Raw genomic sequence first — 15,652 nt, 5'->3', positions numbered from 1 at the left:
CCAGCAGCCTTTAACCGGAGGGCTTTAAAAAAGGGAAAACCAACTCAAAAATGCTCTGCGTGTGTCTTTTGCTGGTGGGGATGGCACCCACTGCCCAGTTGCTGCTGCTTTTTTATTCCGCCCACCCCTGCGTAAGAGGGGGCTGTGCCCTGCTCTCACACCCCCAGCCCCGACGCCTTCAACTGAGATTTGGATCCAAAATCGATGGAGGTGACGTCTGCGCGCTGACGTCGGGGCCGCGGGGCCGGGCTGTGACTCCAGCCGCTTCGGCGTGCGGGGGGGAGCGCAGCTCTCCGAAATCCCCGCTGGGGAGGAGCCCGGGCTTCGCTTCCAGGGTGGCCGGGGAGCATCCCTGCGGGCGCTGCCGCTGCCAACGGCTCCATGCGTTGTTTTTAAAGCACTGTTGGACTTAATATAGGAAAAAAAGCAGTCAGTATCTCGAGTTTCTAGCTGTACCTTGCCAGTTGGGGTCCCCCTGAGGTTGTGGGGTGAAGGATGGTGATGGGCTCACTGTTAAATAACTGAAAAGCTCTGGCGTGGTGCTGGCACCCAGCGGGTTTTTCGGGGTTTCGCCTCCCACCCGAAGCGTGGAGCATCCCCAGGAGGTGCCGCTGGCTGGGAGACGGCAGCCAGGATCGATAGTGGCCAGTCTGAGGGGGCTCCCCAGGGGTTATTTGGGCTTTAAGAGAGGTCAGAGAGTCATTAAACTTACAAATATATTACGATTTAAGAGAAGAGCTGTCGTTATCTTCAAGCTTGATCTATGTGGTGCCAATTTTTCCCCATTCTGGTCCAAGCCTCGTATGCCGGGTGGATCAACCAGCGGGGAGGTGCTCTCTGCGGCCGGGGCAGCACCCGAGCAGCGTGAGGCAGGAGATAAAATGCTCAACAGTGTTGGGCAGGGGGTCTTTGCCCCCAAAAGCATCAAAACCTGCACTTAAAACTGCTACATCCCTCCCCCCCCCCCCCCCCCCCCCCCCCCCCCCGAAACGTGCAGAAAGACGTTGATTTGAGGTTTGGGGAGCCAAGCGATGCTGCTGTAGCTCAGCCGGCGGCGATCCCGGCTCGCTCCGGGTGCTGGCAGCGGCGCAGGGACAGAGCCTGCGGCGAGGCTGGGGCTTGTCTGTGTCCCGGGTGCTTTTGGGTGAACGGGGGTTTTTTTGGGGAGGTGCGAGTCAGCGGTACGCAGGCGCCCGGGCTCAGCGCTGGGACCCTGGCAGAGCTGAGCCTGGCCCGCAGCACCCGGGTGTCCCTTCGGCACGGTGTGACCGCGGAGAAACGTCCCCGGCCCATAACGCAATATCCAAGAGGCAACCTGCAGGGAATACCCAGCATCAACGCGTTGCGATGTCTCAGCCATCATGTTGAGCAGCGAGGGTGAGGAATGCAAGCGGGGCTTAAAAATCATGATTAAAATTTTAAGAAAATCCCCATTGCTCCCCCAGTTTCCCTGTTCCTCCGCGGCTGATCCAGCAATGCTGGGCTACGGCTGAAGCAGGGATGCAAACCGTTTGCTCGATGAATTTTGCTCCACGGTGACGAGCTGGGGTTTGAGCAGAGCCCGGCCGTGCCCGCCGGGCTCCTGGGCTCCGCTGCACCGCCGGCCTGGGGCTGCTCCCTGCGCTGCCGTGCTGAATCCAGAAAGTCATTTAAAAAACAACAGCAACAAAAAAAAAAAAAACAACCAAAAAAAGGACTAGACATTTGCAAGGCGAAGCCGAGCAGATGCCGGTAATGTATTCCCAGGCATGACACAGAGTGGCAGCGTGTCGTGAACCGCGTCCCCAGGGACCCCCGGGTCTGTGATATTGGCTTTAACCCCCACCGGCTCCGGTCGGGGCATAAATTCATCAGGCTTACGGGTATTGCTCTTGGACTACTGAATAATTTACAGTTGCAGAGCCCAGCCAGGTTCAGGTCATCGGGGTTCATGGGTTAATAACAGGTTTGGTTTTTGTTGTCAGCAGCTGCCTTGATAACATATGAAAGAATCCTATTCTGTTGATTAGATTTTGAAATGGATCAATTTTTAATCAGCAGAACATCTGACTCACTCAATAAGAGTAGCGTGGTGGAGGCAGGACGAGGGTCTCGTTATTTACAGGATTGTTTGTTTTTACTAATACGCAAATCCTCGCCGGGGCTGGAGCCTGCCCCCCGCCTCCCCTCACCCCGGCTCCCCCAAAAGAAGTCGTCGGGATTATCTGCAGCCTCGCCCCGGGTATTTGATTCATCTACTGATTCGGTAGGAAACCCCTGATGCTGTTTAAGAGATCCGAGGGCCTGCCGAAGCTTTGGTTTAGCTCTCTGTTGTTATCCACGGCAAAACATTTACTTACCGATCGCCACATCTTGTATATAAAAGCACGTTGGGAGGGGGGGGCTTGGCTCACCCCTTCCCGAGCATCCCTGCGGGAGCCCCCCTCCCCGAGGGCCACCAAGAAGCACCTTCAGGCTGAGCCTGTGGGTGCTGGGAGAGCCGGGGACAAACCCCAGTGGGATGCAGAGGGGTCCTGGCCAAATTCCTGGGTGCGAGCCAAGCTTCAGAGGGAGTAACTTTGATTTCATGGGTAATACTAAAAGAGCTGGATTCCCATTACGAGTTAAATACTGGGTGGGCACCTGGGCAGATGCTTTTTTTTTTTAATTTTTTTTGATTACTTGGGGCACAAAAAGCATCCCAAACTTGACATATTGCAACGCATCTTGATAACCGCATGCGTTTCTTTTTGTAAAGACCTGCATAAAATATGTTTGGGGTTGGTTTTTTTTTTCCCAAAGTGGAATCCACTGGGTCAAAATTGTGGCTTGAAGCAAGTGTTAACAACCGCGATTACGGGACTCCCTGAAAATGAAACTCTATTTTTTAATAAGAAAAGGTAAAGGTCTCGCAAATGTAACTTTGGGAAGAGTGTCGCTGGCGCACAGACGACGCTGCGGTGGCTGGCTGGGCGCCGGTGGCTGGCCGGGGACGCGCTGTTGCCGGCAGATGTTGATGTAGAGAAGAGCTCGGTCGTGGTGGTAGTTTGCATGGTTTTGCCCTGGGAGCTTTGGGATTTTACTTTTAAAACTTGTGCCTTCTGGCCACCTCCTTAACCTAAATAAATATTTTCCCTCTTGCCACAGATCAATTAGGATCATGGCTGGGTGGGGGCTTGCTCCTGGCAGGTTTTTCTCCATTTTTTTCTTGAAAGAGTTGCCTCTTACTTAAAATTGGGTGTATTTATGAATTTATATATAGGGTTTTTTTTTTATTTGATGGGATAGTGATTTAAGCACCAGGAAGAGTGTGCTGAAGCCTCTGGCCGGCGGCGGGATGAGCTCCCTGGTCCCCACTGGGTGCCGTAGCCTATTCCAGCCCCGCGTGGGCACCCATGTCTCCGTGTTTGCTTACCTTTGGCCACAACCAGCCACGTTGTGCATCTGCTTCGGGGCTTTGCCCGGTGTTATTACAGTGCCACAAGCCCAGGGGCCCGTTTCTATAACCTGGCGATAACGCTGCAGGTAATAGGTGTTTGGTAACAGCCGCAGCAATAGCTCAGGGGCTCTCGTGCCTCTCAGGGGCTCACGGGCGAGACACCAGTTTCTGCTAAAAACATTAGCAACATCAGAAGGTTAAATATGCATATTATATCATCCCCGGCGGTTTTATTTTCAGGGTGTCACAAGTTCACGACTTCAAAATTAAGTTTATTTTCGTGATGGAAAATGTGCTTCTCTGTTGAGCATCTGCTGGTTATTTTCTGAGATGAGTTGAAAGAAAAACATTTTTGCAAAGAGTAGAAGGGCAGCTGACCTGGTTTTTATTTAATAACGGTGCTTAGAAAGCATCGATGGAGATGATCAGTCTTCAGCGTCTGGTGTTGGGCAATGGGGAGCTGCCCAGTTTTTGTGCTTGAGAAAGGCAGCGGCTCCTCTGGTAACTTATTAACTCTCAAAATTGCCCTTGTGTTTAGCAACTGAGTAAACGAATTGCTGGTGAGTCCCTGGGTTTTTTAGTGTCATTGCTCTGGACAGGATTGACCCAAAATCGCGCCAGGGCTGGTTCTGCCACCCCTGCGGTGCAGCGCGGTGGGAGCAAACTGCACTGGCGGGGTTGGAAACGGTGCTTTGCTGCTTCGCTTGTGACTTAAGGGCATGCGAGGGGGTTGCTCCTTTGCAGCTCAGGGTTCATTTTGGGTCTGTGAATTTGTCCTCACGACAGTCCCAAGGCTGGCGGAACCCTCGTGTTGCTCGAAAGCTGCGCTGATTTGATCTGGAGTTACCGAGACCAGCACATAGTCCTTCCTCCTTCCTCCTTGGGTTTTTTCAAGCCGTTTAGCTAGGTATGAAGCTCCAACCATTTTGGGCACCGCAGGGTTTGTTAGGTCTTGCTATAGGGAACACGCCGATCGCCTTTTGGCAGCAGTCCTTACCCATCCCTGGCTCTCTGATGGCAGAACCCCCTCCCGCCAGGGTGCGTGACCTGAGCCTGGAAGGTTTCTGTGTTTTGGTCTTTTTTTTTTTTTTTTTTTTTAGGCTAATAATTAAACGATAACAGAGCCCAGCATCTCTTTATTTAAAGAGCAGATGGAGCATCCTGAGTCTTAGCACGGTCCTGGCTCCGACAGCGCCAGCGAGTCCTGAGCTGGGGGTTTGGATGTGCCCCCCAGGGACCCCGTTATTGGGCGGGCAGCAGCCCTGCAGGACGCCGCGCGGCGGCGGTGCCGGCTCTGCCACTCCGAACGGCAAGGGCATCGTTAGGTAGAGGTGAGCCGAGGCGCTTTTCCTGCCCTCCCTTCCCATCCCGCGGCTGGATCCCGGCGAGCTGCTTCAGAAAGCACTTCTGGACCCCGATGGGTTGCAACTCCTTCCCACCGTCTGAGTCGGCAAAATCTGGCGCGCCGCGGCTGCCGTGGGCTCAGCCGGGTGCCGGGCGGCTCTCCCTCCATCCCGCCTCGGCGAGCAGCGAGCGAGCGATCTGAGGAGCTGCGGCTTTTACGGTTATAACCGGTGTGGGGTTTTTTGGTGACAAATACTTTATAATGGATAATCCCAGTCTGCTACTTTAAAAAGCTATAAAAGAAAATAGCACAAGCGCTGGCTGCTGAGCTTGCCCGAAGCTGGTTGCTCCCTCCTTACCATCGCCGACGCGGAGCCGCAGCGATGCATTCGGGGCTGCAGACGCCGTCGCAGAGGGTCCAGATCAATCACCAGCAAAATCCCAGTCTTTCCCCATTTTGTCTCTAACCGGCATCATCATCTAGCAACTGCGTTGTTTACCTCCCACACTGATTTCTCATTGAAATGTCCTATTTTTATTTTTTTTTCTTAAGCAGCCACAATTGATAATTTAGCTCTGGATAAAGCAACCTTAGAGCTCTTTATTTCTCAGAGGCCAAACATTGATGTTGTGTGAAATGGGAGCTTTGAGGAGGCTTTGTATGGAACTTAGCTTCCTGAAAAATTTATTTACTGCGACTGTGATCTGCAGGAGCGAATTGATGTTTATCTATAGTAGTTCTTGCCAGAGAAAAAAATGCATAGCGGCACTTTCTTGGGAAGCCTTGAAAGGCCTTTTAAATAAGTGTCTAATAGTAGGCTCTCAATAGCAAACAGCCAGCTTGATAGCAGTGTACAGTATATTATTAACTGTAAGCAGGCTTAATCTTTTTCTCATGTTTTAGAGAATGCTTTATAACCTTGTGGCCAAAGAATTCATGATCGCCAGGTATTTGAAGCTAAGCAAAATTCTACCGGCTGTTACTGCTGGGAGATCGATACTGCCGGGAAGCGTGCGGGGCCGCCAGCTCCTGCTCGCAGTCCTGGCGTCGGCTGCTCCCAGGCGGTCCTGGCTGCGGAGCTCGGGCTTAGGCGGTGTGTGATCCCTGGAGGAGGATGCTCGGGGAGGGTTAGTTATTTATTCTCTTTTGCAATTGCCATCGTGCTGGAGTCGTGCGCAGGTCCCAGCTTGGCGATGCAACCGCAGCAGAGGGCAGGATTTGACCCTGGTGGGATGGAGCCGCCTCACCTGCGTCTTTCCTCTGCTGGTCGTGGCCAAAAAACAGCAGAAGTTTTCTGTCCAGCAGCGTTTGCCCCAAGGCGAGGGCGCTGAGGTCCCCGGTGAGCCTCCGACCACCACCTTCGCGTGCGGTCGGGGGCCTTTGCTTTCGCCGGGGTGATCTCGGCCGGGTGCTTCAGTGCCCTCATTTGCAGTCGTGTTTTTCTGCTTTTCCTGCCCGCGCTGTATTGGATCCTGGGAGCTCTGGCCAGGAGTCAGGGAATCGATAGATGGTTAAGGTGATAAGTGGCTTTGCTAAAAACCAATTTTGCAAGAGGAGTTTGCAAAGAGGTCAACGGAGAGGATCTGCATCCGCACCCCAAACGGCTCGCTCCGGCTGGGAACTTGCCTCCGACCTGAATTAACCCGGGAAGCATCCTCCGTGCGGGTCATGCCGCTCTTCTCCTGCTTCTGTAAATTCGTATGGATCCTATCGGAGGGTGAGCCCGAGGAGTAAGTCTCCTTCCTCCAGAGAGGGTGTTGGGGGAAAATCAGAGAGGTGAATGTGCCTGAAGGCAATATAAAATTAAACAAGCAGAATTTGCTCAGCTGATAACTTCCAGCCGGTCTCGGAGCCGGCGGCTCTGCCGGCACGACGGTGGCTGTATTTACATAGGGATGAAGCGTTCCCGTACGGCTCCTCCAGCGCGGCCAGATCTGAGCAGGCTTTTCTCTAATCTCCACCACGGCTGGCTGCTGCTTCCATCTCTATTTTCCCTTGAACAAACACATGCGTTGCACCCGCTGTCCAGAAGATCCCATGTCCCGTTAGCGGTGCGATTCCCCACTTTCGGCAGTGCCGGGGAGATGGTGCCGTGCAGGGACACTGAGCCACCTCCTGGCATCAAGCACAAGTGTCCCCCGGTCTCGTGTCACCACGTAGCCCCTGACCAAGCGTTGCTGCAAGAGATGGATTTGGGAGGAATGGGCAGAAATAGGGAGCATCTCAGGGGTGTTTCACCAAAGCAGTTTTGCCCAGCAGCAGCTACTACGTGGTCTTTTCAGAGGAGATGAAGCTGATGGCACCTTCAGCTTCCTTTCTAACTAAATTTGGCAACCAATTTCTGCCTGTTCCAAATGCAAAAGCACTCTGCACATGCCATGAGTCCCTTAAGACACGATCCAACTTGCCGCCGTCCCCTTTGCTGTATCCGAGGGGTCCCCGCTCCCTCCTGGGGCTTTGCTGTCCTGGTCCTGGTTTCATAGGTGGCTCCTTGTCCTTTTGGAAGTCCCCGAGCCCTGCCCGCCGCTCGGGGCTGCCTGCTTGGGGTGGTTTTGGTGATGCCCCGCAGAAGAAGTCGGCTTGGGCTGCAGTTCGTCGGGCTGGTGATTTATTGGAGGGCGTTGTAACGTTCCTCTGGTTCATCCCATCCCTCGGGCATCCTCATCTGCGCCGCGCCAGGGCTGCGAGGTGACGAAGGTGTGGGCTTTCCCTCCTAGGCGTTTTATTTTCCACGGGCAGAGAGATGGGTTGTTTTTAGGCTTTTTGGCATTTCTCAGGCTTGACTCATCTTTTCCCACCTGCGAGGCCAGGGATATCCCCCAAATTCCTGCCCCAGAGCCGGGGCACCGGGGCTGACGGTGGGATGAGCCGGCAGCAGCATCCCCCTCCCTGCGGGCAGTGGTTCTTTATTTTCCCTCTTTTCCATTTATCAAGTGGGATTTCCCCTTGGCCAGTGACCCCAGAAGGAGCATCGTGGGATGCTCACGCGTTGCTGTTGGGCTTTGCTTTTGTGCCGTTATTTATTACTCCGTCGCTTCGTTAACGCATCCACGGTTTGAATGCTGCGGCTGAAACCACCTTATTATTTCATTTTTTTTAATCATGGTGGGGAGGCTGTTTCTGGATGCTGATTGATGGAAGCATCTTATCTCCTCTAGTCAAAGTGTCTCCGCTTTGCGTGGTAATGAAATAGTTTGACACTTTGACACGAGTGTCAAACACTTTTCCGACGAAGCAAACAGCGGAGACTTTGATCTAGGTGCAAACTGGTTTCATTACAACAAACACCCCCCCTTTCATCTGGAAAAGAAGATAAGGGGTTTCAATCGGTGCTAACTAGCAGCTGCTCTTAATGATTTTAAAAATAAAAATAAGGAAAAATATAAAATAATAGAATAGTTAAGCTATTATGTCATGTTATAACCTGGCCCCAGTGCTGTGGAGTGAAATAAGGTAGGTGTAATACCAACATTATGAACGATAAACATGAGAGAATCCTCCGAAAATAAAACAACAGAAATCTCTTTTGGGAGATGCTCAGATTTGTTTTCCCCAGTATTTCAAGCGAGATCATCTTCAGAAGTGCCTTTTCTGGAGAAAATGCATCTTGTTTTTCATAAAAGTGGCATTTTCCATGAAAAAGAACCGCTTCCACTATTAGCTTTCTTTTTAATCTCCCCCCTGATTTTCTCCCAGCCGAGCCTGGAGGTATTTTAAGTCCTGGTGGGAGGGTTGGAGGGAGGAATCCCGAACGTGCCTCCAAGCTGACAAAATTCTGCTCGATCACGAGCTTTTCTTTTTCAATAGACAATTTTGAGCAGAAATGGGTAAAATTCCTCCCTGGTGTAACTATGTTGGCGTTAGGCTGTATTGTGCCTGGATTTGGCCCGAGTGTGTCCAGTTAAACGCCGCAGCACCTTTTTTCTATTTTGAGTGTCGGGTTTGTGCACAGATGCCCTACGAGCAGCTGCCCTACGCGACGGATGGAAATGATTAGGTTACAGCAAATCCCGAGCTTTGCGTGAAGGTTTTCCCGTCCCTCTCCGCTGTAGGGACACAAGCGGCGTCAGCCGGGATGCTGCGTTCAGTCTTCTCGCTTCGGGAGTTTTGCTTTTAAGTGTTTTCTTAGAAGTCTTTTCCCTTTGAACATCTTGGACGAGGTGATCGTTGTAGGTCCCTTGCAACTGAACCACCCCATATCCCACCCCATATCCCACCCCATATCCCACCCCATATCCCACCCCATATCCCACCCCATATCCCACCCCATATCCCACCCCATATCCCACCCCATATCCCACCCCATATCCCACCCCATATCCCACCCCATATCCCACCCCATATCCCGCTGTGATGCCCAGCGCTGGATTTGTCCCCCTGCCCTTGGGCATTGTCCCCTGAGATGTCCCTGCACAGAGCCATGGGGTGAGGAAGCACGGAGGTGGTCACGCATAAGTAGAAGTGCTTAATTTAGTGCCTCCTTAATTAGCGCAGCAATTCCTGCTCCTCGCCCTCGTCCCTGCCCTCTCCATGCCGGGGACTGGAGCGCAGCGAAATCCTCCCCAGGAGATGCTGTATTTGGAAATGACAGGGGATTTGGGGCTTAATTTTAGCCAGAACATGTGGCTCGTTTTTAGATGCTTCTCAAGTCAAGTCGCGGTGGCTTTGTTATAGTTGAGGAAAAGCAAAAAAAAAAAAAAAAATCCCCCCAAAACTGGAGAGGCGACTTTAGATGGTATCTCTCCACAGACGGAGTTACGGAATTTTAATACAAGGAAGCTTTTGCGAGTTGCCTGGTCTGCGTCGGAGCGCGGAGAGCCTGCGTTTGAGATTAAAACTCACATTTCATTTTTATACACTGTGCTTAATCCAATAATGATTCCGTGTTACAAACGGCAATAATATCTTTCAGCATAGTTAATCAGAAGAGACTTAATGCTGTCACTATTTATTAACCTTTGTTGAAAAGCAAGAAGTTTTCTTACTAATCTGTGATTGTTGCTCTTGTCAGGCTCCGTCAACTGCAAACCAGATTTGGCATTCGTTACAGCGGGGAGGATGCTGCCGCCTTCCCTGCCGTCTGCTGCATCCCACCCCCGTGGTCCATACGGTGCTGGGGAGGGGGGTTTGGGTGCTGGGGGGGTGGTTTGGGTGCTGGGTGGGGGTCAAGCTGGCTGGTCCCCTGCCTCCCATCCCCATAGCTACAGCTTCCATCTGCTCCTCCAGCCACACGGACCCCGGTGCTGGGGTAAGGAGGCACCTTCACCCCTCCCGGGTTATTTTTTGGCTGCCTGACCCCCGTTCCCGCATCCAGGTCCCCCCCGGGGGCTGGTTGAGGCAGCAGGCTCCCGGCGTGGGGAGATGCTTTCCTGGCTGGGCGGCACTGGGGCAGCAGCCTCGGTCTCCGATGGTTTGCGGGAGGTGAAGTGACTTCCAGCAGCTTCCCCAAAAACTCGGGGGATCCCCCCCACCCCGCTGCCTGCATCCACGCTGGGGGGGGGAAGAAGGTGTCGCTGGGTGGACCGAGGGGTTAAGGGGCTTTTGCGAGGATGCGGTGGCAGGGGCTGAGCCGAGGCGCGTGGAGGTGGCTTGTCCCTCGCATCCGAGCATCGCCCCCGTCCCCGCAGAGGCAGGAGGTCGCAGGCAGCGCTGCCCACGAAACCCTGGCCCTGCCTTGGCATTTCCCAGGACGGTGGCTTGCGTGGCTTTGCAACGCTGGTAGCTGAAACGTGGGTTTCGGGGAGGGTATGTGTTTTTTTGAAGCTCCGGGGTGATAAAAGGTCTGTGCATGAAGGAATTTCAGCCTTCGATATTCTCCCGTTCGTCTCCTGTTGCAGGGAGGCCGGTGCTGGAATTGGCTTGTAGGAGCACCTGGAATTAATGAGCCAGCTTGGTGCCGTACAGAAATCGATGCTTCCTGCATTAATTGCGCTGTGTTCGAGCTTCGGCTTTTTATTCTGAGTTATGTAGTTACAGGGAGAGATGTCTCTCTTCGGCACAGCCCTTGGTCCCGGGGGGAAAGCGTCCTTCTCCCTGCACCCATCCTGGGGGTGGGTGGCACGTCCCGCCTCGCTGCTGGCCGTGGGATGGGGATGCCCGGCAGAGTGGCAAAACCAAAAACCGCCACAAAAATAAACCCCAAGTCTCTGCTGCCTGCCCCTATAATCGGCCAAAGGAGGAGACCGCTGGTGGCGGGCAGGCTGGGCGTGCATCGCACGGTGGAAAAGCCGTGGGTGCCCAGCCCCGGTTTGCGGTGGGAGAGGGACGGGCAGGAGCGGGGAGGTCCGTACAGCCGGCTGGTGTCTCCTTGCAAGGGGGTTTGCAGCAGCTTTTGCATTTATTTGCAAATTATTTGTGATTTCTGTAAGCAAGCGTCCGTGTGGGTGGAGAGCAAAGTCCCCCAGACCCTCGGGGCTCGAGGAGCTGTTTCGGAAGAGCAGGCGTTGCTGTTAGTTCTTGTTTTTAGGGTGGACTACATCCAGCACTATTCTGATCTCAGCCTGGGCACTCGAGCAGGTGCAGTTATTCTACACACAGCCACGAAGAATCCCACTTTGCTAATGTCGTTAAAGCCTAAACATGGTATTTATATTTTTAGCAAATTGTTCTTTATGGTATTGATTTACATGTAATGTAGTCCTTGCATGAATAACTACCATAAATCTGGAAGCATTTATCATCTGGAATAGCTGCGAACTCATTCAAATCCTTTATTTCTTAGACACGATTAAACTGAAGGTAGAGAGTAAAATGTAAACTGTATTTTTTTGTGACCAGCTCGGAGGTTCTGCCAGCCAGCCCGTTGATCTGTGAGAAGAGGTAAGGGTTAAAATAATTTGGCGAAACGAAAAAGTAGGGAATAAATGACAATAAATGGGATCTTTGATCTGGCCTGTCGATACTGGGGCCGGTGCCTGCCTCTGCCTTCCCTGCCTCACCCGAGGAATTAACTTTTGAACTCAATGGCTCCAATCTTTTCCTCCTGACTTTCATCCTTCGTGCTGATGGGCAGCAGGGACGGGTGCTTATTTGTTATCCTATTGATACTGAGCCCAGGAAAGCCGGGCTTTGTGGACCCAGGGCTTACAAAAATAGTTTAGATCTTGTTCGGTATTTGTGAAACAGCGATCGTATAAAAAACCCAACTCCTGAGCCCTCGCTGGTGCCATGTGCCAGACGCGGAGGGCTGGAGGGTTTCTTGTTCTAAATTTAGCCATTTAAAAGAAGATTATGGACTATGCACTTGGGACTTTTAAAAAGGCTTTCACAATAACTCTTGAAAGCCTGATGCCTTTAATCCTGAACTTTAATTTAAAATAAAGACATCTTTTCAACTCGCCTCTTCCCCTCCTCCATCCCACTATTCCAGGCTGAGGTTCTTTCCAACTTGCTTACGGAGCAAGGATGTGCTCAGCTTTTTTAATTTCTTATGAAGGTATTTATTTTTTCATAGAAAGAAAATCAAGTACTCGAGAGTATACACAGCAGTTTACTGCGATAGGAGGAATTAATCAGTCTATAAAGTTCAAAATGTACAAAGAGGGAAGGAAAAAAAGCCCCGACTGATCAAACACGAGGCTCTTCTCTGAGATGCGAAGATAAAAGCCTTTTCCTCCGCGAGCTTCTCTGCTATTGGCAGCCAGTGGGGTCAAGATTTTTTTTTTTGTTGTTATGGAAAGCTCGAGATAATTAATGTTGTTGAAAGAGGACCGATGAGTTGGCGTCTAGCAGGCTAGCCCCGAGTCTGGCATCTTGTGAAGCAGCAGCGAGTCGGGGCGGGGGGGAAGTTCCCCACCGAGGCAACTGCCAAGTTAGCGGAGCAATAAATAATATTGGGAGAGAAAAAACAGCATTTAAAAAGGGATGCGGTGCTGGTTCAGCCTCTGTTACCCGGCTCAGCATCGTGTAGGGGTGTTTAGGAGGACCGCGCCGGTTTGGGATCTTGGAACAGGCTTCCTGGAGAGGTGGTCGATGCCCCAAGCCTGGCAGCGTTTAAGAGGCGTTTGGACAATGCCCTTAATAATTTGCTTTAACTTTTGGTCAGCCCTGAGGAGGTCAGGCAGTTGGACTAGATGATCATTATAGGTCCCTTCCAACTGAAAATATTCTATTCTATTCTATTCTATTCTATTCTAGCCCAGCGTTACTCCTCCAGATGCTTTTCCCAAACACCTGCAAACTCCTCCTGGATACTGGGAATTATCAGACGAGGCTGTGTAGACCCACTTGCTGCATGCTTGATCTCTCTCGTCTCCTAAAGCTCGTTTGGATGTGTCCTATTACGGTGTTTGTTTTAAATCTGCCTGCACTAATAATCGATAGACGTATGGTCACCCAGGCTGTTTATGTATCTCTTCTATCAAAGCCCTGACAACACGAGATCAAGATGCGAGCAGGCAGGCTCATACATCGAACACTGTTTAAAAAGCGAGATGAATTAATTACTGCCATTAATGACTGGGGAGAGACTTTAGGAAGCTTCAGCTGACGGTTTGGAGCCTTGAGCATGAGAAAAACCGAGTAGGTGGTATCTTAGGGAGCTTCGTCGCTGATGTTTCAGCTGACGTCTGGGATGCTGTGGTCCACGGTCCCCATCCGCATCCTTTCAGCTGATGGTTGCAAGACTGAGCGAGATTTGTAGGGTGTGATGAGTCCCTGTGGATCTGACAGGGAACGGACCTGGGGAAAAGATGAATCTAAATGCCTTCGTTCCTAGTGTCCGCTAGGTATATCTTTTCCCCAATCCCTTGGGTTCTGCATCAGCAAACCTCCCTCCAACACCCCTGGCCGAACATCCCCGTGGGATGATGTGTGACCGATGGGCTGGGACGGTCCCCAAACGTCCCCCCAGCGCACCGGGGCTGCATCGGCATCATTACAGCGGAGCAGTTGCGGCTGGATTTGCCCCATCGGGCTGTTTGCTCAAGATTGTGTTAATTATGATTATGTTTTAATTGCTTTGGGGGTATTTCTGTCCTTTCCCAGCCCTCTTTGGAGGAGCCGAGACGCACAGCTGATCGTCCCATCCTCCGCCGCCTTTTCTCTTCCAGTTATTTATTATGCAGCATGACCAGAATCGCTCTCAGACAGGACTTGTCAGCTATAAAAGACACTGGCAAATTTTATTAGTTGACAGAAGGGTTGATTTTTTTTTTTCCCTCCTGAAAATATTAAAAAGTCATTTTAGTTTAGAAACCTAATTTTAATTTAGTTAGGTTTTAATTTAATTTCATTTTTAAATTCATTTTCCGGCAGAACTCATTTTTTCAAGTGTAATTTGATGCCGTCAGTGGCTATAATGTTTAATGTCCTATCTATAAATTGCGAGGATGGCTTTGAGATGATTTACAGGATTCAAGGGGATAAAGCTGTCTCCTGGCCCTGCACGTGGGAGAGGCTGGAGAGAAAATGGTTTTATTGCAGCAGCCGCGGTGGCCGGTGCTGTTACCTATGGAAAGATGGGAAAAGCCTTAATTTTCCTCCCGGCTCATGCTGGGTGGGGATGGATGGGGAAAGGGATGGGGTCTGTGCTGGGTGGGGATGCTCCGCGGATATTCCTGGGTACTTGTGCTCTGTCTGTGTGCTGGGATGAGAGGGGAGCCCGATGGAGGCAAAGGGGTGTAACGCCCGATGGTGGCGTTACCCCACAAACCCATCCGCTTCCCAAAAAGCAAGCTCAGCCCTTTCTGGCTGCAACAGCCGACCGCTCGGGGTGTTGAAATCAGGGCAGACCCTTGGAAAATACAGTGTAATTGTGTAAAATACCATCCCCATTTCATCCATCTAAGCGTTGCATCTAATTACTGTATTAGAGAAGTCTTCAGACCATGTATCGAATATTATAAATGGGGATAAGATGGTTCTGGTAATGGCTTAATAAAGCAGGGGAGGTAGTTGAGGCTGTCTGCGTACGGCTTTGGGTCGGGGCCAGATCAATTTGGCAGAGGAGGAGAAACCCCTCGGCGCTTTGGAGAGCGTGGCCGTGGGGAGGGTTTGATTTTCCTCTTGGTTTTGGCTTCTGAGTAGCAGCGGTTGGCTCCTTCCCTTATCTGGGAGATGCGCCGGCCCCGGGGAATTCTTGCCTGGTGGAATATGTCTAATTTTTTGGGAAGAAACGGCCAAGCTGTGCATTCACGGGTGGGAAGGGAGCGCCTGGGGCAGCTCCCAGAGTGGGGTTTGGGGAGCCCGGCAGCGGCTGTGCCTGCCCAGGCATCACCAGTTTTGGCTGTGGGTCGGTGCGGCCGTATCGCATCTCGTAACCAACTTTTGGTGCAGTTGGGGTTTTGCCCTGCTGGGTCCTGAGGCGTGTGGTTGCTTCCGAACTCGGTGCTCAGGGAGCAGCCGTGATCCCAGCTTGCGCTGCGGATGCTGCTCGCGGCTTCAAACCCACCACGGGCTGTGGAAACTCGTGGGAGTTGCCGTCTCCTCCCAGAGATGGTCAGTGGGAAGCAGAGGAGGGGTCTGTGTCGGCTGTTCGGACCCCAAATCCATCAGCTCGTGCCAAGTGTGCGTAAACACAGGAGCCCTGGCCCTGCAGGTGCCTGCTCCGAGGTGGCTGGGCTGGGCAAGGGTCTCCATCCGGGAGGATGCAGGTGGAGGGCAAAAGCTCATCCACACGGGAGAGGGGCAGCCTTGGACCAGAGAGCTGCTGGGACCTCCATCCTTGGAGGTCTTCAGAGCTGACGGGGACGCGGCCCCAGGCAGGGGGGTGGGCAGGAGCCCTCCAGGCGTCCCCCCCCGACCGGCGCTTGTGCGGAGCGGGGTGCGCTGCCGGCTCCCCAGCTGTCCGAACACCCCCGGCCCGTTGTGCAGCCGACCGGCGAGCCCCATGGCATTCACCCCCACCAGACCACACCGCGTGCGTCGGGCAGGGAGCCCTGTCCCCCCGT

The sequence above is a fragment of the Calonectris borealis genome, chromosome 18, assembly GCF_964195595.1.
Source record: "Calonectris borealis chromosome 18, bCalBor7.hap1.2, whole genome shotgun sequence".
Taxonomy (NCBI): domain Eukaryota; kingdom Metazoa; phylum Chordata; class Aves; order Procellariiformes; family Procellariidae; genus Calonectris; species Calonectris borealis.
The sequence above is the reverse complement of the archived record's forward strand: the minus strand, read 5'-3'. Positions refer to the sequence as shown.